At 32.8% G+C, this 25,675-nt stretch overlaps 1 protein-coding gene and 1 long non-coding RNA gene across 5 annotated transcripts in view; one reads left to right on the top strand and one right to left on the bottom strand.

Annotated features, from left to right (window-relative positions):
* LOC146994084 (uncharacterized) overlaps positions 1–23,218 on the bottom strand; it is a 28,911-nt gene extending 5,693 nt beyond the window's left edge. Inside the window, exons 1-3 of the long non-coding RNA XR_015044005.1 lie at positions 22,823–23,218; positions 10,590–10,717; positions 3,073–3,196 (exon numbers count right to left, since the gene is read on the bottom strand). This is a non-coding gene — a long non-coding RNA (uncharacterized LOC146994084). The remainder of the gene's footprint in view (positions 1–3,072; positions 3,197–10,589; positions 10,718–22,822) is intronic.
* Positions 1–25,675, top strand: part of LOC146994083 (uncharacterized) — a 78,625-nt gene that overhangs the window by 50,412 nt on the left and 2,538 nt on the right. For 2 of the 4 annotated variants that reach the window (XR_015044003.1, XM_085826815.1), the window contains exons 2-3: positions 21,126–21,218; positions 24,628–24,911. The gene's annotated coding sequence lies outside the window, so the exon portion shown is untranslated. Of the gene's footprint in view, positions 1–4,381; positions 4,527–21,125; positions 21,219–24,627; positions 24,912–25,675 lie in introns of those variants that run through there. The other 2 variants (XR_015044004.1, XM_085826817.1) reach the window with 2 other exon arrangements.

The following is a 25,675-nucleotide window of genomic DNA, read 5'->3' on the forward strand; positions in this document are numbered from 1 at the left end:
AACGTATCTATTATCTACACAGTTAAGAAACCTACTGTGTTTTGAATATATATTGGAAACAACTTTTACTTAACCTTTGCAGTAAGCAATAGTCTGTGTAGCTAGAAAACCTCAATATTTGAGGTCAAGTCTGAATGTTTCTCATGGGTCGACATAATTTAAATACAACAAAATTCTTAGAATTTAAAGGGGGAAATCTGAATTGCATACAGCCTACTGGCGATCCTGTGGGAGAAACATAAATTCTCATTGGATGAAAATAAATTATAAACCATTTACAGTACAAAGTTCGTAATCCGGACTCATCGGGACTTCGGTGATTCCGGATTATAGATCATCAATTTAAATCTGGTAAGATAGCATGCAGAAATTATACAATTAAAAAAATATGAAACCATAATTTATGAAATAAAGAGCAATTACGATCTAAAGAGTATCAAAATTTACAAAATAAAACCTTAATATTTATTTGTTTACTGTATTAAACATTTCTTCCAATGTAAGTTGTTTAAGTTACTTCAGTTTTTGTGCTAATACTTTCTCTTTAATTCTATAAACAGACATAATTTCTTGTTCAGTTACAAAGTTCCACTGTTCAAGTCCTGTAATTGCTGTGTCAAGAATACCGACTAACTTGTCAATCGAAATTTTTTTGTTTTTAATAACCTCTCTGTCACTTTCTTCACTATTGGAAGGATGCCTGGGTAAACGCATGCGCGCATTAAGTGCGCATGCGTAAGTTTGTGGCTTTGAGGTTTGGATAATGAACGTCCGGATTACGGACTTTGTACTGTATTTGTTTCCACAATATGAAATATTTTTCAAGATATATTTATATAAGCATTGAGTATTTAATATTCATATAAGCATTGAGTATTTATATCTGCTCCATAATGATGTGTGGATAAGAATTTCAAAAACTGTAATTCTAAAAGGTGGCAAAATGTAACATCTGATATTTATCCTGTAAATTATATATGTGTGTTGTGTGAAATTTAACTCTTTCGCATCAAGAGAGGGCAAAATCTCAATTCCCCAAACATCGAAAACGCCCGTATCTAAGAATTTCTCCTGGAATGCTTTTCCTTTCCCCATGACAAGTTGAATACTACAGCGCTAACAATAGCCTTACTTAAGTAAAGCGAGAACTTCTTTCTTCGACGCTTTGACACTGTGTGAAGTTCCCCCTTGGGACGGGATTGCAATTTCGGGCATCAAAAGCTAAACACTGACAGTAAACAAAGGAAAGGAAGGAACAAAGGAAACAAGGAAGCTACTTTTAGTAGCTTCAAAAGAATGATTGACATGTGATTTAACAACACCTGAAAGGAATGAGTAATGCAGTAACGTGATGGGGGAAAGCACTGGGTAGGAAATTATTCGGGCGTCCAGCCGATGTCTGAATGTTTGGGCGTTTGGGGCGACTTCGATGCAAAAGATTTAACGGTTTCTGAATTTCAAGTAGTTATGAATTAGTGTGCCATTGCAGATAGAAATGCCATTCTTGGTGCCTGTCATGAAAAATGTATTATGTATTTCCATTTGTCATGAACAAGTACTGAAGAGCAAGCCTATCTCGCTCCAGTAGGAAATGTGCCAGTATGTAAAATTTTGAAAATCAGTTCAGTGTTCCATAGTAATGTTAGGAAGGCGAAATGAAATCTCCTACATTTTTAGTCAAATTTTGGACATAACAAGTTGAACAATCCCAGGTGTGTAAAGGATATAAGAAGAAATTTGGGAAACATAATTTCTGTGCAGGTAAGAAATCTATGTATAATAGATATTTATTTTGAAAACTCCTTTATATTTTTTCATGTAATAGTTAATGAAAGCTAAAAGAATTCATTTTTATTTTCTGCTATTATACTATAAGATGAAATTATTTTCCATTTTGAGATTTTAGGAATATTTTATCTCTGAAAATTAAAATATTAAATACTATAAAGCATATATTTTTTAAAAATAAAGAAGTTAATAAATGCCATGGTTTTGCTAGGCGCTTCGGAAAGGATGGAAGTGCAAAAGTAAAAATGTCACTGTAATTATCATAAGATTAGTTTCATTTCTCTTCTGTAATATTTTTGGTAAAAGTATATTTACAGATACCCCTAGGCAATTTTTTAGTGGTACATGGGTACAGAGTTTGTGCAATTCTTTGACTTGTTATTTTTTCTTTGTGTATGTTCAGTATCCATGTACACAATGACCTATTTTCACTTAAAAAAAAGTTCCAGAATTGCATAAACTTGGCATTGCGCATTCCCTGCACTTTATCCATGTACACATCGATCTATTTTCACTTAAACAAACATCAGTGAATTGCACAAACTAGGCATTGGCCACTCACTTGAATTTGTCCATGTACACATTGAACTATATTCACTTAAAATGTCAAAGGAGCAGCCATCAAAAAAATATTTAATCTCAATAAACTGCATTTTAAATCAAACAATGAAATATTATGAAAAAATTATCTTTGCACTACATAAAGAAAATATCCATTTACCTTATTTACAAATAAACATGTCTTCAGTCAAACAAACTTCCTTAACAGCATCCCAAAACTTCCTAAAATTATCTGATTTAGAATCTGTATACTGGTGTTGCCACATAAATTCACAAAATAAGAGTAAAAAATATCCTCCATAGCGCCTATCTGTTAGAACCCAGCCTCATTTGTTATTTTTCTTTTCATAGTTTGTCACTGCACGAGTGGCAACCAGCTGATCTTTGTTGTAGTTTCTTGTAGTTCTATGGATTTTGAAAATAAATATGACGCTTTGGAATTATATATATAAAGTTATTTTATTTTAAGTGTATTAGGAAAAAGGAGAACGGGTAGTTCTTGCAAATCTCGAACACTATGGTCTGACCAAACACATTTCCTTCCTACAAACAGGACACTTAATAATGTCTACTAAGTAAAATTTCATTTACACACCAGTCAAGTAATGTTCTTTTACCCTTTCTTTCCAAATCGTACAGAAACTTCAAATTAATCTTACCACATTCAGCCATTTTACCGTTTAAACCACAAAACAAGCAATATACTTCCTAATTAACACATACACAAGCTCTCATGTCACTTGACTTCATATCTGCAGTAGTCACATGACGAGTCTGTTCTTTAGTGCACTTGCATCCAAAGTAAATTCAATTGAACAATAGGACAGCAGCCAATGCATGTACAATCCTATAAAAGTTTTAAAAAAATATATATATATGTTACGGTGAAACACCGAAATCTGGAGAATGTCGACTTTCACCGGTGAATGTCAACATTCACATAGTCGCTTGGTGTATGTCCGAAATATTTTCCAAATACTCTTATTTCTGACTTACACCGTTGAATGTCGACATTCACCATGTACTAATGGTGAATGTTGAACATATAAGAATATTATATTTCCTTCTCCGTAATTCATTCGTGGAAAAACGCACTTGAGACTCAGAATAAGAACTTAAGAACTTAAAACACACAGTACATTCAAAATGAGAAAGGAAAATAATAGAAGTTATAAACTTACCAAATTATGTGATTCAAATCTTATTTATTGCAACAACTTAAACTATTATGACACTTTGAATTGGACAAGAGGCCCTTGCTTTTACAACTGCATTTATTTGTGGAACACTTCCTTTTGGAATGGCAGCGTGTACATATACTCCTCTCTTTTTGACCTACAGCAGAGCATATCTGTGACTGTCGACATACACCGGTGAGGGTCTGAATGTACAAGAATGTAAAGAAATATTCAATCTTTCACCGACGTATTTGGTGAATGTTGACATTCTCCGGTGAAAGTTGACATTCTCCAATTTCGGTCTTTCACACTAACATATATATATATATGAAAAAAAAGTCAAAGGATGTATAAATAAATGCAAAACTGAAAATATTCTTTAATCATAACACAATACAGTTAAAAATGTTAGTCTAAAAGCGTATAAAAACTGTTTGATAGTTAATAATTAGAAGAAAACTCGTAAATTTTTAAAAAAAAAAATTCAATTAATTCTGGCTAAAGTGCAGAATTACCCACTACTTATTTGTTTAGCGCTTTTTTACAAGAGTAAGAAGAATTGGATTTTTGACTTTTTAAGTGAAACTAGGTCGATGTATACATGGATAAAGTTAAGAGTGTGCGTAATGTCATTTTTGTGCAATTATGGGATGTTTTTTTAAGTGAAAATAGGTTGACGTGTACATGGATACCGAGTATGTGCAATTCTTGAAAACATGCGAAGCAGTGGGCGATAAAGTTAAGAGTGTGCGTAATGTCATTTTTGTGCAATTATGGGATGTTTTTTTAAGTGAAAATAGGTTGACGTGTACATGGATATCGAGTATGTGCAATTCTTGAAAACATGCGAAGCAGTGGGTGATTCTGCACTTTCCTCTTTTTTTTTATAACAGTCCTCAGTTATCAACAGCTCAAAGATGGTGAAATTGTTCCCAATTAGATGGATTTCATTAGCAAATCAGAAGTTATTGCCACTTTCACTTGCAAGAAATACTTGAAGTAAGCCTCATCCACAAATAATCCTGTGAAAGACAGCATAACCTTGAATAACTAAGCCTTTTCTTTATCAAATTATTGAACCGCATAGCATTAATTTATGATAAAAGAATGTATCCTTTTGGAGGGGGTGTATTGTATTTTGCAGTAATTGACAAAATAACAGATAAAAACATAAATTTTATTTTTATTTTAAGGAGATAGATAATTTGAATACATTTCTTTAGTGGCAAAATTTTCATAGAACTACTAGCTGGTCAAACTTAAGAATAATTATTTTAAACAATTTCTTACTTTGCTGAGCAACAGTTACATCATACAAATATGGCATTGCCACTTCAATAATAAATATAGTTATTTGTTAAATAACAAATATTACAACCTCTCTCCCCTCCAAATAAACTTTAATTTATATTTTTATAAATTAAAGTTTACAATTTTCTTTTTCGAAACAACAGAATATCAACACAATACATAACTGAAATATTACATATAATATAATAATATACAGTAAGGAAGAAGGAAAAAACAAAATTTCTTAAAATATATATAGGGAAATAAATTATTTAATCAGGCCAGGGAGTACGACTTAATGCATCTACATTTTTATGATTTTTACCACTTCAATGTATGACAGTGTAATTGTAAGGTTGTAGTACTAGTGCCCATTTCATAAGACGTGGATTTAGACTCACATTATTTTTTATCCAAACTAGGGGATTATGTTCAGTCATGATGAGGAATTTAGTATGCCCGTCTAAATAACATTTAAGTTTCTTTACAGCAAATATTATGGCGGCGCATTCCTTTTCTGTGGTAGAGTACTTTTTTCACTTTCTGTAAACTTCTTACTGAGGTATAATACTGGATGTTCATTGTCTCATTCATCTTTTTGAGATAAAATGACACCCATATCAGAGTCTGAAACATCAATTTGCAAAATAAACTTTTTACTGAAATCAGGTGAGTGTAATAGAGGCTTTTGCGGCAGTTTTACTTCTTCAACAACTCTCCCTCTTGTCTGTTTAGTTTCTTTAAAAGCTTCTCCTTGACTTTCATCTGAACTGCAGAACTTGGCAATTCATCTAGAATTTTTAACTGAGAATCGGCTAAATTTGTCAGTTCCTTCTTTTCAGATAGTTTTTGCTCGTTGCGAGATGAACTTTTGTTCTTATCTGTTACTTGCATTCTCATTGAATACGGCAACTTTGAGTATCCTTTATCATGTTAATGCCTCTTTGCTAAGTTTTTTGACGTGTGCTTAGATTCTGAACGTATTTTTAATTTCTTAGCTTTAGAAGCAACTTCGTGAGTTCTTTTACTAGAAGTTGTTTGATCTGCTGTTAACAAACTGTCAAACGCATCTTTGCTTTTTGGAGAAGAAGGAACTGGGGAACTTGTAGGGGAATAATCATACACACACTATCCACAAAAGATGAATCAGCAGTTAAACAAGCTGAGTCAAGTTCCATATCAATAACTTCAGTTTTCTCATCAGAAGATGAACGTTTAGATTATTTATCAGAGTTTTGTGAAGCATTGACAGAAGCTTGACTGTTAGAAGGGACCAAATTACTGTGAGTTGTAGCACTAGTATTTGTTTGGTTCTGTATCAAAGATGTATAGTTCTGCATTTGATCCGTAGATTTTTCAGGAATAACAATTAATTCCCTTTCATTTCCATTTTTATCTAATTTCTTTTTCACCAACAACCCGTTCTCCTTTACTTTTAAATCATTTGTCTTGGTGGAATTTTCATTTTTAGCTTCACTAAGCAATGAGGCTAGATCTCTGCTTTGATGCTGAGATTCAATTATATCCTTAGAATTAATATTAATCACTTTCTTGATTTCCTTGTCTTTCTCATCAGCTTGCAGTAAAATATCTTCGTCAGTCTCAATAAACGTCAGTTCTTCTAGTTTCTCTATTCCAGTTACTCTATTTCGATCTTTTTCATGAGATCTTTCTTTTTGAGATCGTGTCAAAACCGCATTTATTTTTTCTAAATTTAAGAATGATTTATTTTTGAACAATTGGGCAGTTTTGTTACCCAATACATATCTGCCGGGATCATTTGTAACAACAGCTGCCTTTTTCTTTATATGACCAAGTTCGCAGTTAATTTCAACTAGACACACCAAATGGTCATTTAAAAGATATTGTACCCAGACTAGTTCTACAGTTACTTTTGCGTTATCTATGTATTTTTGAGAAATAACATCAAAAGTGGCTCCTGTGTCTCGAAGAATAGGCATTTCATACCCATTAACTAAACCGTTAATTGTATGTGTCTTTAACAAATCATACGAAAATACGCAATTTACCTTTTCATTTGGTTTTAAGCGAGGGCACTGAGGCTTAAAATTTTCGTTTGACCCACACTCGAAACAAGGTGGTCGATATCTTTTGTCATATAAGTTTTCTTGGTTCTTGTTTTCAAATTGACTTCTTTTTCGGTGATCTTTCTGGTATTTTGAATCATCCCATTTATCAGAATGCTTAAAATGAGGAGGATGCTCTATTTTTTCACAAAATTATCATAACGAGGTTTAAATGATTCTTTGTTAATTTTCTCAGTCTGATTGACAGAAAATTTCGGTTTTATTGTTTTTCTCACATTTTCAAAATCTTCAATTTTCTAAACCATTTCAGTAGGTGAAATGCTGGTTGTCCATTGATCCATAAAATGTTCTTTGAAATCAGGAGAAGTACGCTTTTTAATTGATCAACCAGCATGAGATCTTTTAGCTGTTCAAAAGTTTTAATGCTTAATCCGTTAAGCCATCCTTCTAAATAATTCTTTAATTCATAGTAGAAATCTTACCAAGTACTTTCAATAGATTTTTGGTGTTTTTTAAATAGTTGTCGAAAATTTTTCCCCACTCAATTTAAATTGTTGTAACAGTAAAGTTTTTACATATTCATACTTTTTCACGTCCTCTTCTGGTTCTCTCGCAATAAGCTGAACAATATCTGGAGACAGCAATGAAATAAGTTGAGTCACTTGATTTTCAGCAGGTATATTCATCATTTTAGCTTGATGCTCAAATAACACCAGAAATAAACTTATTTCATCTTCTTTAGGTTTGAAACGTGGCATGACATTGTGAATTCTGAATTTTAAAGGCTGCTCCGGCAACTGCGTGGTTTCTACCGGCTGTGCTGTTGCAGCCATCGCTTCCAACTGAAGTTTCTGTAGTTCAAAGGCTCTAATTCGCTCTTCTCTTTCGCGTTCCTTTTCTCTTCCTTCCTTTTCGCGTTCTTTTTTTTCTTTCTTCTCTTTCGTGTTCTTATTTTCTTTCCCTTTTTTTCTCTAATTGAAGCCAGTAGTTCTCGAGTAAACTCCTCATCATAACCGGGACTTTCAATAATCAATTTTGGCAACTGAACAGTCTTAAATTCATGTTTCACGGTTAAACCTAACTCTTCTGCCAGTACTTTTAAATCCTGTTTTTTTACTCCTAGCTAAGAATGACATGTTTAACAAGTTACCTTTAATAGGCTTTCTTTTAAAGTTGAATCTAAAAGATCGTACTTGTATTAAAATTGTATAATTTCTAGTGAGACTTAATTTGTCAAAATTCACACTAACCAATTGGAGAAAATTATTTAAGCAACTTTGCCAGTTTGACACAAAATAAAATAACATTATACCGGGTTGACGTTTTAACTCACTATTCACAAGTCTCGTTAGCTATAACTATATAAACACCAGTTAGGTAATGCAATGGAATTTTACTCACGTCAGTTTGACGATTTTACTATCTTTCTCCACGCCTGTTTGGCAATAACAAAAACAATTTTTTCCCAGTTTGGCAATACAGTTTTTACAATATAGAATCTGTAATACGTCGGGATGACGTTACTATCTACCACATGCCTGTATGGTGAGAACTAAGAATAGACTTTAGCCAATTTGGCAGTACATTCAAAACATAGTACGTCAGTTTGACCTTACTACTTATTTTCCACGTGCCTGCTTGGCAACAAATTCAAAAACACAGCTAGCAGTTCTCTCTCTCTCTCTCTTTTTTTTTCTTTTTTCTTTTTTTTTTTTTTTTTTATATATATATATATAAATTCTGGGATGGCTTACACATATCAATTATGAACATAAAAATTCGATACAAATACCAGTAAAGCCTAAATAATAATTTTTCAAATATTTCTTCACCTCAAATATCAATTAAACTGTACCCCTAATATTTTTAGTATCAGTTATTTTACACAAAAACTTACACTATTTAAATAGAATTCTGAAGTAAAATATTAAAATTCAATGAACACTTCTTAAGAAAACCAAAAGTTAATCTTATCTTTGTAAATCAGCAGTATCCTTATCTGATAAGTCTTTCCTCGGACACAAGTTATATTAACACAGAAGATAACTTTTGAATTATCCGCTTCAAAATCTGGCTTTAAAACGGCAGACTTTTGACATCCGTTTCTCCTTGAAACAAACTTACTTAACTATTGGTACTAGCAAACTTGTTCTAAAAAATTCAGCAGCTTTCTGGGATTAGGAGACCAGCACCATCAAAATTGATAACTGCTCCCCTAATTTCCAGTATCTCGGTGGAACCGCCAAATTTATAAGACTGTAATGTATTTTGCAGTAATTGACAAAATAACAGATAATATTCTTAGTAAAACATAAATTTTATTTAAGGAGATAGATAATTTGAATACAATTCTTTAGTGGCAAAATTTTCATATGACTACTACTAGCTGGTCAAACTTAAGAATCATGAATTTAAACAATTTTTTACGTTGCTGAGCAACGGTTACATCATACAAATATGGCATTGCCACTTCAATAATAAATGTAGTTATTTGTTAAATAACAAATTATTACAGAGGCTTCAACTATGGACATATCAGCAGATGTTACAACATGACTATAAATAGAATAAAATGAACCTATGAAAATGTTTCACGAAAAACCTTGTCAAAAGCAGATATTGCAACTTTGAAATAATAAATCAATCAAATTTAATAGATGTATTTTTGTGAATAATTTTCTTTTGCAAGAGAAAGTAATAGCAGAATAGGTTATTTTAATGAGGAAAATAAATTAGTATCAAAATTTTAAATTATTTTTAACTCTATGCTGTATAATCTACGGTAGCTAACGACTTCAAAGCAATGATACATAATAACTTTTGATTGAAATACTGGAATCTTAAATTGCCATAGCTAATTACAGCATCATAAAAAAAAGAAAGAAAAGAAAGAAGACGAAAGGGAAAAAAGAGCATTTGAAAAAAACTGAAAGGGTTCAGATTTTAATGATTGTCCAAAATGGACGATCTTTTAGATATGTTTGTCAGAAGATATAATCTGTAAAGGTGACCCAGATAGAATAGTGAAACATTTTATAGGATAGTAAAATAATATGTCTTTTGCCTATTTAAAATGTGTAATTCCATAAAAATATTTAATGCTTTTAATTAGACATATCATGAAATAAATGTACTTTTATTTAAAGCAGAATTAGACATATCATGAAATAAATGTACTTTTATTTAAAGCAGTCTGATAAAAAAAATAATATTCTAAAGAACTGAATCTGTGCTTTTAAATAGTTTAATTTTTTAATGAATAAGACAGAAGAAATAATGTGAAAGAATGATAACTTATATTTTTTCTAATGGCAAGAGACTCAAATGAAAAGCCAAACAATGCAAAATTGTGTTACGAGACTAAGCTTCAGAAAAAAAAAAGCTTAATCAGGAAATGTAGAGGACACAAACCATAAATATTTCCTTCAGCATTAATATGATAGATTACTTTTCAAGACAATTACATATTGCAGCAATTGCGCAAGTAGTAGTAACTTGTTTTCTCACTAAATGCATTTAAGATTATACCACATTTTATTTTAATATATATGTATATATATGTGTGATGGCTTTACGGATGAATAAGGCACCATAACGAAAACGAAACAAACATTTATTAAAAATTAACGTTCAAAGAATAATGGTAAAAAAATTAACGTTTAAAGAATAATGGTAAATTCGGAGCACTACCTCGCTCCTACAACATAGTTAATCTACCACCTACCTCCTCTGAGGCTAACATGCAACTGTCGTCTCTCTCACTTGCTGGGCAGCTGATTGGTTCACCGCAGCCACACACCCGCCCGGTAAAATTGTGCTACGCCAAAGCGAAGCAGAATCTGAAAACTGAACCTGCAAATACAAACTTAAATTGTATACTCCACATACCAAATTAATTCAAAATATATGAACATGTATACATGACGTAATAACATACTTTAAAATAAGTGCAATAAACATTCATCTCACAACAGATGAACAGACGACTTGATACAATACCGGAGTTCTGTGACAAAACATATATGCAATACTATATCAAAACACGATATTATAATGTAATATTAAATGGAAACTAGTAAATTGATTTTCAAAACAGATGGGAAGTAGCTCTCGTACAATTCCGGAACAAAAGAAACTAACTAATGCAAAGTTTTAAAACGTATTAGTTCATACTTAATTCACATCTATTTCATTCACCAACTAGTCTTGAAAGACTATCTGCATTTTTTAATTGTGCACCAGGGCAATGAGAAATATGAATATTATAACGCTGAAGTGCCATTGCCCACCTCTGTAATTTGGCTGAATGCGGTGCCGACTTATACAAATATAATAATGGATTATGGTCTGTGATCAGCTCGATATTTGATCCAAACACCCAACACTCGAACTTTTTTAATGACCACACAACGGCATAAGCCTCGCGTTCAATAGTTGACCAGTTCTGCTGAGTCTTCGAAAGTTTTCGACTGGCAAAGCTGATAGGATGCAAACTGCCTTTCCTGTCTCGTTGTGACAAGCAAGCACCAACAACATATGAACTAGCATCACACTGTATGGTGTAAGGTTTTTCTGGTTCTGGAGTGTACAGTTTTGGTTCTTCACACAGTCGACGTTTCAGATCTTGAAATGCTGATTCCTCAACAGCAGCCCATGGAATTATCTCAGGAATTTTCTTTTTCGTAAGCTCCGTCAAAATGGGCGAGCTATTTCTGCATAATTCTTTATGTAATCACGTTAATAGTTGAATAAATGCACTCTTTAGAGCAGTCTTTGTTTTAGGACTTTTTATAATTTCAATGGCTTGTAATTTTTCAGGATCAGGTTGATGTCTTCCAGCTCCTATTATATGTCCTAAATACTTTATCTCCGAACGTGCAAAAACACATTTCTTTACGTTCACCGTAAACCTGAGATCACTTAATGTAGTTAGCACAGCATCTAAATGTTTGAGATGAGAATTCCAATCTGGTGAAAAGATAGCAATATCATCAATATGCTTTGCAAAAATCACTTTGTTTTCGTCTTTCAAATATCACTCCCACAGTTTGTGCTCGAACATAAAATTTTCTTATTTTGTTTACATGAACATGCCGCACACTCCCATCTGGTAATTTAACTTTATAAGAATGAGGATTTACTCTTTCAACAACTTCACATGGACCTGTCCACCTAACATATAGCTTGTTGCTAGAGTCTGGTATAAGTATACTAGATCACCATTTTTAAATTCTTTCAAACTTTTGCGACGGTTAAAATAATATGCATAAGCTTCTTGTTTTCCCGCGGAAGATAAAGAAGCGAGCTCAGATGCTTTCTCTAAATTTATCTTTAATTCTTGTAGATAATCAACTGCTGAATTATTCAGATTAAGTGGTAATGGTATTTCACCGGACCATGATGATTTTAACACAGCTAAGGGACCTCTAGCTCCACGACCGTACATAAGCATAAATGGAGATACACCGGTAGTGCAATTTGGAACTTCACGATACGCAAAAAGTAAATAAGGTGTGTGCTTGTCCCAATTAACAGGATCTGTGCGAATTACATGATGTAACATTTGTTTAAATACCCGATTCCATTTTTCCACTCAGCCGTTTGATGCTGGGTAACCAGGTGTCGAAAAACGAGGATGAGTTCGTAACCTTTTTTCGAATTCTTGAGCTAATCGTGAGGTAAAATTAGTGCCTTGATCACTATTTCTGGAATTTTTTTTTTTTTTATTATTAATTTATTTCTGGAATGCCGGTTCTCATAAAAATATCCTCACAAGTAACTTTAGCGGAAAGACTTTTTAAAGGTATGACTTCTGGCCATTTTGAATAATTGTCTATCAAACACAAACAATATTTAAATTTCCTTCCTGAAGGCGGTGAAATTTCACCAATAATATCTATGTTTACTGTATGAAAGGGATATGGCGCGCGAGCAATAGGAGTAATCGGAATTTTATCCGATTGTCTTTCCGGACTTTTTAATTGACATCTTTCGCATGTTCTACAATAATTTTCTACATCTTTGGATATGTTCGGCCAATAAAATGAAAGCTTAATTCTTTCTTTAGTTTTCCTCATACCTAAATGATTTCCGAATATGGAATCATGAGCTAATTGAAGGATTTTATTTCGATAATTCTCGAGAAAACTAACTGTTGTATGTTTTCCCCACAAATTTTTTCTTTATGAAATAATAATTCGTTCTGTAAAAAGAAATTAATTATTCTTCCCTAATTCTGCGTCCTTAAAAGAATTTATTAATGTTTGACAGTTTCTCTGATCCACCTTAAATTTATTCGATTCCGAACAACTGCTTAGTCTTTCATCATTCTGATTCGCAACTGAGCTATAAAAATGATTTACATTTGACAGTTCAACGGCGCCAACCTCAAGTTGTTTTTGTTCATGAGTTTCCGGTTTCGTTTCAGGAAAGACTGTTGATTCATTCTCGTCTTCAAATATGCGATCCCATACATCTGGTGTAATTAAACATTGAACATTGAGCTTATCTGTCAACGCGAGAAAAGCTTCTACGCGCGAATATAGACAACTGTTTGTTTTTTTTGTAATAAATGGGAATAGTTGCTAACGTTGCCTCTATGACGTCGCCAAATGCAGAACTTAAAATGATTTTACCCTTACTTTCTATTTTTAAATCAGGAATTAATGTAGTGTTCAAAATTGGTATTTCCGTACCTGAATCTTTTATAGCTTCTACTTGCTTCCCTGCAATGTAAATAGTAATCTTTTCCAAGGAATAAAAATTAAGTTTTCCGTCGGAAAACTCGCGTTTTTGTAAATGTTTAGAATTTACATTTGTAACAACCGCATTGTCCTTCGGTTTACTTGAAGTGTTAACTTTCAGTTTGACCAGGAAATTATCGTTCTGTTTGTAGGGTTTATATTTATTTTAACTAACATTTATTTTAAGTTTAAACTATCTTTCCTGTCAAGCCTTACTTTCCCCTGGAATTGCCAATGCCAGAGTATGTAAATTTTAGTAGAACGCGCAAGGATTCAAATTGTCAGCGGAAGTATCTGAGTTAAATAGAAAGGTGGTGGTGTATTTAATTACGGCAAAGCACACTAGGGCTATCTGCCTAAGGGGAGGGATGCCTTCGTGGAGGACTTTCTAAGGGAAACTGGCTCGTATACACGTTACACATGGGGAAAACCACGAAAACACCCATGCAGCCAGCCCGTTCGCGGGATTCGAACCTCAGACCGAACTACCAGTGTTCAGTGACTTTACCGCTCGGCCGCTGGTGGGCGTTAAATAGAAAGGAAACGAGTTCGAAATTGTGCTTTCTTACTTCACTAGCGTGGAGGTGGCTAGTTAGAAATTGAAGAAACACGCGTTTCGGCTTGTGTGCTTGCCTCGGTAGTTTGTTAATCTTTCAACGTAATATTCAGAAGCTTGCTGAATTATCAGCGGTATCTTAGAACGCGGTTAGGTTAGTTACGTTTAGAGAGCCTCGTAGTTAGTCACTTGTTATTATTATTATTATTATTATTATTATTATTATTTTGAGTTTCTTATTTTTATTTTACCGCCGGGTCGGCGTAGTTTGTGAGCGTCAAGAGCACGCATCTGTAATTTCTAAAGTTGAATAAAAAGGGATTTCAACCCTTCTCAAGACTTTGTATACTTTCCAGTTCATAGCAGTCACCACTATTGTTGCGTGCAGGTTGAAAGCGCGCAACATTACATGTTTATTGGACCTCTCAAATTTATTTCGCCTGTTCGGGCAATCCTTAGCCAAATGTAAACTGCTACTACACACGTAACATTCTCGCGGTTTAAACGAATGTTTCTGTTCATTTACCACTGAATCTTTTCTTAACGCTGGTGGAATATATTTAGAGTTTTTGTTGCATGAATTACGAAAATTAGTGCGTTTTTCACCTCTAATGTCATCAAGAGATTCACCTTTTGCGATGAAATAAGTGTCGCATTTCTTCGCTAGTTCTTCTGGACGTAGCCAACTTTCACCTTGTCGAACTGCAACATGGCACGCTAAATCACTATCCAATGTTTGAAAAAGTTTTTCGGAAATTATTAATTAAAGACTCAAAATCATTGACGTTTCTACTTTTACAATAATGGATCCAACATGACCTTAAACGAGAGGCGAACTGCAAATGAGTTTCCCCCGTCAACCTTTGAGCTTGGCGAAACTTTTCTAAACATATAATTGGTGATGGTTCATATTCCTTAAGGATTAAGGATTTAATTTTCTCATAATCTTTCAAATCATCATCTTTAATATATACTAGAATATTAGAAGATTTATCACCTATCAGTTTAAGTAAAATTTCATTTGGTACGTCAAAAAACTCATTTGGTACGTTCTTATGCTTAAAAGCTCTTTCTATTGAATCAAAAAATAAGTTCCATGCTTCACCCTTTTTAGGTACAGAAATCGATAATGCCTGTACAGCTTTCAAAAGCTTATCTAATGGAAGTGTATTTTCTACGTTGTTACTAGATTCGTTGCTACTTTCGATTTGCAGCAAACGCAATTTCACAATTTCTTCTGACTTTTTCCTTTCTTCAACCGTAGTATTAAGGAATTCAATAACAAAATCTTTATCTTTCAAATATTCTTTAGAACTTAAAAGCTTATCTTTTAATTCTACAACTTTTAAACTAGAATCGGCTTCTTCACCGAGTTCCTTCAACAGCGAAATCAAATCACTTTTAACTACTCCCTTAAACATATTTAGAAGAAATTTTCCTTAAAGTTACAACAAAAATTTCTCACCTTTTCTCAAAATCCAGTTACCTTCGTTCGCTCTGGTTCTCGAAAGAGAGCGTGTTGTGGTGGCTTTACGGATGAATAAAGCACCATAACGAAAACGAAACAAACATTTATTAAAAATAATTGTTCAAAGAATAATGGTAAAAAAATTAACGTTTAAAGAATAATGGTAAACTCGGAGCACTACCTCGCTCCTACAGCATAGTTAGTCTACCACCTGCCTCCTCTGAGGCTAGCATGCATGGACCTTATAAGAAATAGACTAACCCAAATGGGTTTTCTCCCTCATCTGAGGCGTTCCCGGCTGTCACCTTGATCACATCCGAAGGAGTAGGGACGACTTGCAGAAATTTAACAGTGGTTGTCTGTTGCAGCGTGTATAATTGTCAAGAAAAAGCTGGTTGTAGCGCCTCATTTAACAAATTAGGATTTCTCCATATTTTTATTTTTGAAATTGAGATTGATAAAAAAAAATTTAGCATATTTATATATAACTAACGTTCCAAATAATTATAAAGTTATTGCATGCTTTTAGGGCTGGAGATTTTTTTTAGCTTTTCCTATGCTGTAAGGAAATTTGTAACTTCTTCTTTTAGAAAATAATATTTTAAATCTGAACTAGCAATTTTCTCTTGCAATTTTTATACTTTTTATTGGTGTAAATAAGTAAAAAATACTAAAATATTTAAAAACGAATTTTTGAAAGTTTTGTTTAAAATTCTAAATTGTGCTGCTTTTTTAAAATTATAGATGAATATTATAGCACAATTTTTATAAAGGAATTTTATTTCAATTATATTTCATAATACATCATAGTGATAAACACTTTTGACTTCTTAATAATTTTTATACATTTAATTCTAATATTAAAATTGTATTTAACCGTAATAATTAATTTTGCTTGTATTTTATAGTGATTATTTTTTAAATTTATTTTTAGTTCTGCATAAGATTTTTTTTATTTACTGTTAAATTAATTTATTAGCCCAAAGGGGCGGTAGCCTAGAAAGGCTGTTAGTTTCGAAACGGCATTTTGCGCTGTTTTACTGTAAATGTCCGTGTCTCTTTGCAAATTGTTGTTACCAAATATTATCGCCCTGTATTATATTTAATTATTATTGTATTATATTTAAAGAAATTAAATAATGAAGAATCTGTATGTTTCTCGCACTGTGACAAAAACGACAGTATCTAGAGCCATCAAATTTTGGATAATGTAATCCTCCACCCGAACATGGGCATTTAGACGGCTGAATTTCGAATTTATTTTAATGTATTTCATATTCTGTAAAACTTTAACGAATTTTTGATTAACAAACTCAACGAGTTTAGAGAGAGCTCTGTACGGAAAATAACAGTTTTATCTCCAGTGCGGAAATTCTAAAGATATGCTGTTTTCAAATGTATGTGGTTTACGGGCGAAGAACATGATATTCAATAAATATAGGTAACACACAAAACGTTAAAAAAAAGGTTCCTTTTGGGCGTAATATAATATCTCAATGCTTCTAGATTTTATTTTACCTTTTTTCCCCCTTCATTACACTCAGAAAATTTTATGCTCCAAATTTTATAAATTACTAAAATAAATATTCCACTTTAATGTTAATAAGTTAATGATGATATAAATCAAATAAATGATTGTTTTGTAATGTTATTATGGTTTTGAAAATCACTGCCCGAAAATGGTCATTAAATTAAAAAAAAAGTTATGAGATCTTGTTTAATTTTACCTTATTTATTTCAAAGCATCACGTACTATCAATCTTATTTAATTTTACGTTATTTGTACGCAAAATTAAATTCATAAATTTTGTGCTTAGAGTTTTTACCGTTTTACCAAAGTAAAGATGTTTGTACAAGAATTACGCGTGAAAAAAATGCGCGAAATGCAGCAAAAAGTGCTTTAATGAGATATATTAAATCCTGTTTGGAAAAAAATGTGGCTTTCATAATCTCATCACTATACAACGTATCCCATTTAATAATTAAAAAAGAGTTATGTGGTACAAACGCCATAGGTTTCAGTGTTAAAGTAAAACAGATCGTCCCTACTCTTTCTTGCCGACATGTCGGTGACGCGTGCCCCGCCCACTGGGTTAGTCTATCTCTTATAAGGCCCATGCTAACATGCAACTGTCGTCTCTCACTTGCTGGGCTCTGCCAGGCAGCTGATTGGCTCACCGCAGCCAGATACATGACAATATATATAAAAGCATACTATTAGGTTACTTCTAAAAGATAAAATACAAAATCTTATTTGATAAAAAAAAATAGCAGTGTTACTCCAAATATCCAAATAAAAAATGTTCTTTTACGAAATACAACTTGTGATCTCATCTACTCTTACTGTCGTAAATTTAAAAGGATTTATAATGCCAATATTACTTCCCTATTAGCTTTTTAACACCAGGTTCTGAAAATTTAAAAAATATTCAAATAATTTTCCTCTTCCTCAATGCCTTCCGAGAAATGGGCTTCCCTTAATTTTAAAATGGATTTGTCCATGTAGTTATTGTTTTCGTATTAACGGCTTGCCTGATTATCCCAAGTTATCCTGGGTTCGTATATTGCAGTTAATTATTGTCCCGAGAAAACTCGGGCAAAGCAGTATTTGTCAGTACGATTTGTTTTATCACGGTTTTACTCGGCCTGGAGGAAATGGAATGAAATATTCAGCTTTTATTGGCAGTTTGCCAAGTTTTGTTGGTTTCACGATTCTTTTGGCGGGACTGGTCACTTGTTTTCCTTATTGTCTAGTATATGTCGGCTTGTGGATTAGTAATGTATAAAGAATGATAGTTGCATTGAAAAAAGTAAAATAATGGCGATAATGCAAGATATCAAAAGCGATGTTTTTCAGATATCGATTATAACCTCAAGCCATTTTCTCTGTGCTCCTGTAAAAGAAATTCCAGAGTTAAGCCAGTAATAAAAGAGACCAGATACCAGTGTATAGAATGTCAGGTATCACTTTGTGTTGTCCCTTGTTTCAAAAACTCTGATACAAGGACTAATATTTATTTTTTTTTATTTGCCCGAGATAACTCGGGATAGTAAACTAATATTAAAACTAAATGCTTTTACACCTGTAAAAAATTTAAAAAATTTAACTTAAAACCTATATATTTTGTTTTGTTTTGTTTCCTTGTATTTAATAATAAAATTTAAAAAAATGTAATGATTTTTTGCAATTTTTTCAAAAAAAAAAAGGTGTAAGGCAAGCAGTTAACAAGCCATTGCAAACTACTTGTGAAGGTTATGCGGAAACTTGCCCTTCTAGATGTGGAACTTGATGCCAGCCTGATACAAGAACCCTCCAATTGCAGCAAAGCAATGACATTCAGCATACAATTCCACAAAGCCAGTTGCCAATTCGCCTTTTTAAATTACTTACACATGATTCTTGGTAACCTCTGGCCTTGCAAAGGCCACCTAAACCGTAGCAGACTTACAAGGAGATTCAAGTCACAGGAAAGTAGAAATGAAGATACTTCACTAGATATTGTAATGCCAATATTATTTTGTGCTCTTTATTGGAATGTACATTTCTCTCAAAGAAATAATATTGTGAGAGTTACTTGTAGTTTATTCCATGTCTACTTATTTATTATGTTCTTACTGCAACCACATAGCTATTAACTGTTATTCACATATTTTCCCTTCTCCTCCTCCTTCAGTTTCACTACAGCCTATCACAGGCCATCTCAACAAGTTTCCTCCAATGCATCCGATTAGTCACAATGGTCCGACAATCACTAATTTTTAGACATCTGAGATCTTCCTCCAGATAGTCTATCCATCTTATACAAAGTCTTTCTCTTTTCCTGGTACCCTCTACCCTTGCAAAGGTCACCTTTTTAACAGGGTTCAAGGGTAAAACTATATTTTTCGGGTACCCCATTAAATATAGTTTTACCCTTCGCCGTTACACAAAGCCAAAATAACAAAATAAAGAATTGCACAACCTTGGTATCCATGAGCACATCAGCCTATTTTCATTTCAAAAAACAACCCAGACTTGCACAAACTTGGCATTGTACACTCCTTTGACTTTATCCATGTACACATTGACCTATTTTCACTTAAAAAAACATCAGAGAATTGCACAAACTAAGCATTGTGAACTCCCTTGACTTTATCCATGTACACATCTATATTCATTTAAAAAGTCAAAGGAGCAGCGAACAAAAAATATATAATTTCAATAAACTACATTTTAAATCCAACAATGAAATGCCATAAAAAAGGAAATTCATATTTGCACTTCACAAAAGAAATATCCGCTTACCTTATTTACGAACTAACATGTCTTCAGTCAAACAAAATTCCTTAACAGCATCCCAAAACTTCTAAAATTATCTGAACTGGAATCTGTATACTGGCGTCGCCGCATAAATTCACAAAATAAGAGTCAAAAATATCCTCTGTAGCACCGTATCATCCAATCATATGCATTTCCTTCCTACAAACAGGACATTTAATCATGGCCACGAATTAAACCTTCATTTACACTCCAGTCAAGTAATGCTCTTTTCCCCTTTCTTTCCAAATCATAAAGAAACTTCAAATTAATATTACCGCATTCAGCCATTTAACTGTCTAAACCAGAAAACAAGCAATGTACTTCCTAACCAACACACGCAACGAGCTTTTACAAAATCACCGCAATCATGCAACCGATTAGGTCATAATACGGTTTCCATAACATTCAACTACTCCGACTACCATAAATAAACCACCACTTCGCGATAAATGATACAACACTTTCGCGATAATACAAGGGATAATTTTCTAATTAACCCAAAAGTGGTTTTTCAAATAAATATAATGGACAACTATTGCCATTTATTAACAAATCTTTCAATTTTAAACTAAAAGCACTCAAAGAGAAAAAATACAGGAGAAATAGAAAAGGAATCGGTGGAATAATTCTGAACGCATGACGTATCGCCAAATCAAGAGTTGGAAATGACAAGTGAACATACGGTGTATGGTCAAAACTAGCAAGTGGTTAAAGAATGCTTTGAACACCGTCAAAAACAGTGAAACAGTTTGTAGGTGCAAATCTTACGAATTCATGTATGGAGGTATTAACCATTCTTCTTTGTTTGTTATTTACGGTACTACTTTTACATATGCCCTCGGATGTATGTTGGTGCAAAATGTGGCGATATGTGTTGTGCGCTGGTTTTTGGCGCGATTATGTGTTATGCAATGGTTTTTGGCACGATGTTGTTTGTATGGCAACCCTTTTTACGTTGAAACATTATTTTTATGGAATGGTTGGTTTATTTGGTGGGCATTTTGAAATGGCTTATGTTGCAATGAAAGACGTGGTGGTAAAATTTCAGTCGCGTATTTTGGATTGTGTGCAAGGTAAATTTAGTATTAAAAGGTACGGTGTTGGAGTTGTTCAAAAGTTTTTTGTTCATGACTGTGTTTATGTGGATTTTATTCATGAATGTAATGCCGGATTTTTTATGCTTTGTGTTTCAGAAGATAGGGTGGAAGGATAAAGTGGCGGAAATGGATGAGTTTTGCTGATGCTTGAAATTGATATTTCTGCTCTTTGAAGAAGCATTCACAATGGTAAATGCATTTTATTTTAGTGTTGTTCTTATTTTGTAGAATGTGATGTCCATTATTTTTTTGCTATGAATTTCTGTAGTTATTGTTGTTTTTTGAATTGTTTGTAATTTATTTTAGTTTATTTTGTTGATTTGTGCTCAATGCATAGATTGTGCAATTCGCTGATTTTTTTTTTTAGTTAAAACAGAACGTTGTGTACATGGTATTGTTTGAAATTTTCTGTTATGTTAGTTTATTTTAGTGAGGTGTGCATAATTCCTAGATTCCTACACTGCATCATAGACTGTGCAATTCTCTCATGTTTTTTTAAGTTAAAACAGATCGTTGTGTACATGGATTCTTGTCAAATATTTTTGGTTATAAACTTTGTTTTTGATATCTAAATTTTGTGTTTTTGTTTCAGACTTTTGGCGTAAGTTGTGTGTTAAAAAGGTGGTTTTTGCACATGCGAAAACCGTGTTTTTGCAGACATTTTAAGCTTGAAGTTGTAAATGTAAACAAAAAATTTAAATAATACTATGGCGCCATGGAGTTTCTCGACAAACAGGCGAAAAATTTGTCGCCAACTCAGGCCGTGTATAAAAGTATTTCCTTACTTACTATTGTTTTTATGGTTTGACACTACTTTTAGACAAGAACCGCACAGCAAAAATATGGCGCATAACTGCCTATCTTTATACCTTATAAGGGAATAAAAATAAATAAGTAAATAAATAAATGCATTTCAGACATAACAGATGACTTACTCGTAATCCTTGAATTTGAAAGTAAAATATTTGCTTTGAAATCTCGCCGAACACGAAAGTGTAGGCGAAGGTATCGCCAATCATTTCGACAGATGTTTGAACGCAAAGATCTTCTTTATTTAGTTAGATAAAAAAAGAGCTAAAAATTACAGATATAGCATAACTTATTTATTAACTTAACTCCTAACTTATTTATAATTTTTAATTTTAAATACTCATTGTTTATTCGTTCCTGAAGTCACGTATCGGGCTTTTCTTGACGCTTGGATCCAGTAACTTAGAAAATACTCCACTTCATGCACCCTGAAATGTTAATAATTGTTTTAAAGGCAGGAAAAATATAACTTAAATCCTTCTTTGTAAAAATTAGAACAGTTTATCGAGAATTAACCGAATTTGCATTCAAACAAAACGAACTTCTTAATGTTATGCTATCGCGTCGTGTTTTACCATTACTGACGCTAAATCACACTGTTTCGCGGCAATATACACCTATTAAAAATATTACGAGCTGTATAAAAGCGGTGCAGTAGCCTAGATGGTCATGTCTTTGACTGCCGTATCGAGGGGACAGGATTCAAATCAGTTAAATGCCGGATAGTCGGACATTTACTGTAATATAATAAAAAGTTCTATTTTTTTTTAGTTTTAATTCTTTTCTAGATATTCATTTATTGATAAAAATAAGCTGATATTACGTATTAGGCACATTTATTTAAAACTTCAGTAAGCGCAGTCTTGGGTTTTATGATGTTCCTGCAATTTATTAATTATTGATTTTGAAATGATATTTATTAGATTATTTATCAGTTATTATCACATAATCTTATCTTAAAGGTTAAAATCACATAATCTTACCTCAAGCATCTTTGATCGCATGCAGACACTGATTATTTTTCACATTGATGTAAATACAAGACATATTCAATAAACTTAAACTATAGCTTCTTCTTCTTTTTTTTTTTTTTTTTTTTTTTCCGGGGGGGGATGATGCGTGGATGTCTAGCACTTTGACATCTACTGCTGGTTTCACCGTTATTTACCCACATTGCATAAATACTAACAACGACAAATTGTTAGCAAACTACCAGTTGCACAGTTTCGAAGACACTCTTATCGAGTATTCAGACCATTGCAATGTGCCGCTTATCAAATTTGGTTAGATCAGCAGCTTTTCCCAACATTCGAAAAAGCAAGTGCGAGAACGATTCCTTAATAATGCTTTGATTGCATATTCTGATTTACAGCGGGAATTAAATCCGCTCTTGCCAGAGCTTATCAGAGAATCAAACGAGGAACCTCGGATAAGATAAAATATAGTCAAAATAAGAAAACAATGAAACGCATTGTCTCTGAAATCTTACTGGCGGGTGACGATGCGATAACAGAAGACTAGCATTGTCCTATGAGGGGTGTGGCGGCAGTCCTATGACTCCTGAGCTACTGAAAGATTTTAAGTTCAAAAATTGCAATAAAATTAATACGAAGGTTACTTATGTTGATCTTGTTTCTGCGTGTTTGCGCTAAGCGATAAAGCTGCAAATGGCCTCTTATTCTTGTCTTCTTCAATGATTCCTTACTTTCTCCAAGCAGCAGTTAAATACCATTCCCATTTAATCACGTGCCCTCAACGTCATCCAGGCGAATTCCTTGAAAAATGTGGGGATGGTCATAATGTTTTGGCCAGTCAGGGTATATTTCCATCTGATGTATTCATTTTCAGCCTGGAATTATTCATTGCATCTGTATTTGTACTCTTGTTCGCTTTTACTTATGTTTATTTCCCCATTCCAAATTATTACAAACTTGATCATCGAGGCAAGAGCGTCAGTATTTCCTTTGTGTCTCCTCACTGGAACACATCACTGAATTTGTGTACTATGAGGTTTCACAAAACTAGGTCATTTGAAGGTGCTAGCAATAGCGCTAAATTTTTAGTTCTGAATCTAGAATAATTTAGGTATCCAAATATCCAACTTTAGATTTCTTCTACCTCACCACTTGTGTGAAACATAAATTAAAATTATGCAACACAAAATTACCAGTCACTTGGATCTGGCTGAAAACTGTTCTAATTATAAGCAATCTGCTTTCTTATAACATTATAACAGAGGCTACAAGATTCACTTGAGGCCACAATAGTTTTTTAGACTTCTAACTTTCCATATCAAATGTATATTTACCCTTTCTATCTAGCTCTCGACAAGCTGTGAAATCGAATGGAGAAAACCATTCTCTAGGACTGCAGAGTCAGCGGGAATATCAGAACTATCATGTTAGCTATGCGCAATTATTCTAATTTTAAAATAAAAACTTCTTGCCATTCAAATCTACATAGATTTTGAAATGAGAGAATCTAATGGCAGAATGAAGCAAAACAGGATAGTGTTGACATTTGTTTGAGAAACTAAAACACAATGCCACGCTTTTTATGCAAATTTTTAGAGAAATTTTTGAACTTGAGATTAACAGAAGTATAGATTCAAATTGCAATATAAACAAACTTCTTTTAATTTCATAGTATGTATTAAATTTTATATTGTTCTTACTATGTATATAAACTTAGGAGATTATATACATACATATATATATATATATATGTGTGTGTGTGTGTGTGTGCGTGCTTTTTTCATATTTTTTGAAGTTTAACTTGACTGTTTTAGCTGGGGAAATTCCTGGGGAGAAAATGGCTACATTAAAATGTCAAGAAACAAGCACAATCAGCGTGGTATTGCTTCTCATGCAGTTTATCCTTTGGTTTAAAATCTCACCAACATCTCTATACTTTGACATAAATTAAACAGAATCATCATAGGCTTTGTTACTAGATTTATGTATTAAATCAAGTGAAAACAGAGAATGATCATATGTATTATGTCTCTTCATGGCTGTATATTTTGTCATGCAGCATAATATTTATAATATTAATAAAACTTTATTTTCATAATGACTGCTCATTATTTTAACCGGTACCCCAGAAACAAACGTCGAGTGTGCCTCTCGTTACACCACGAAGTAATGCGGAAAGGAGGGAGAAAATACCTTATAAAATAATTTAGGCTGACTTATACCAGTTTGAAAGGTAACTTCTAGTTACTGAACTAGAAATTACTACAAATTATGATAAAAGTAATAGAACTAGAATTTAATCGCATTGAAATAAAGACTAGTAATTACACTAGAAATTATGAAAGTAAATTATTCAAGGAAAACATTTAGAATCTCAGTTAGACCTTTTTATTTTTGCAAATAATGGTACAGCAATATATCTCTTTAAAATATATAATTTGTAAACTTATTTTCAGTTTTATGTGCAGTTAAATTAACAGAAGTATGATTATTAGAGCTTTAAATGAAAAATGCGAAAAAAGTAGAATTAATATCTGTATACGTGCTAAGAACAGTAGATTGAAGAATCGATGATAACAGGTAGGTAAGATTTTTTATTCACGAAATGTTTTCGTGCACAATGATAACAACTGTGCATAGTTCCCAAACTTAGACAGCTGAAGAACACTTTTAGCAGATCCTTACTTTATTTATGAGCTGTATCTCTATAATGCTTCTTACTTGATTCAATCTTTCCCCCAAATATCCTTTGGTTAAAAACATTGCCAATCTTTAGAAATCTCACAAATGTCAATAGAAAATTTTCTCAGATGCAAATGATATAAAAATTTTAAGAGCAATTACATAGCATATGCCACTTAG

The sequence above is a fragment of the Stegodyphus dumicola genome, chromosome 11 (genome assembly GCF_044657685.1).
Source record: "Stegodyphus dumicola isolate Sdum_Otavi_A_Nest chromosome 11, ASM4465768v1".
Lineage (NCBI taxonomy): Eukaryota > Metazoa > Arthropoda > Arachnida > Araneae > Eresidae > Stegodyphus > Stegodyphus dumicola.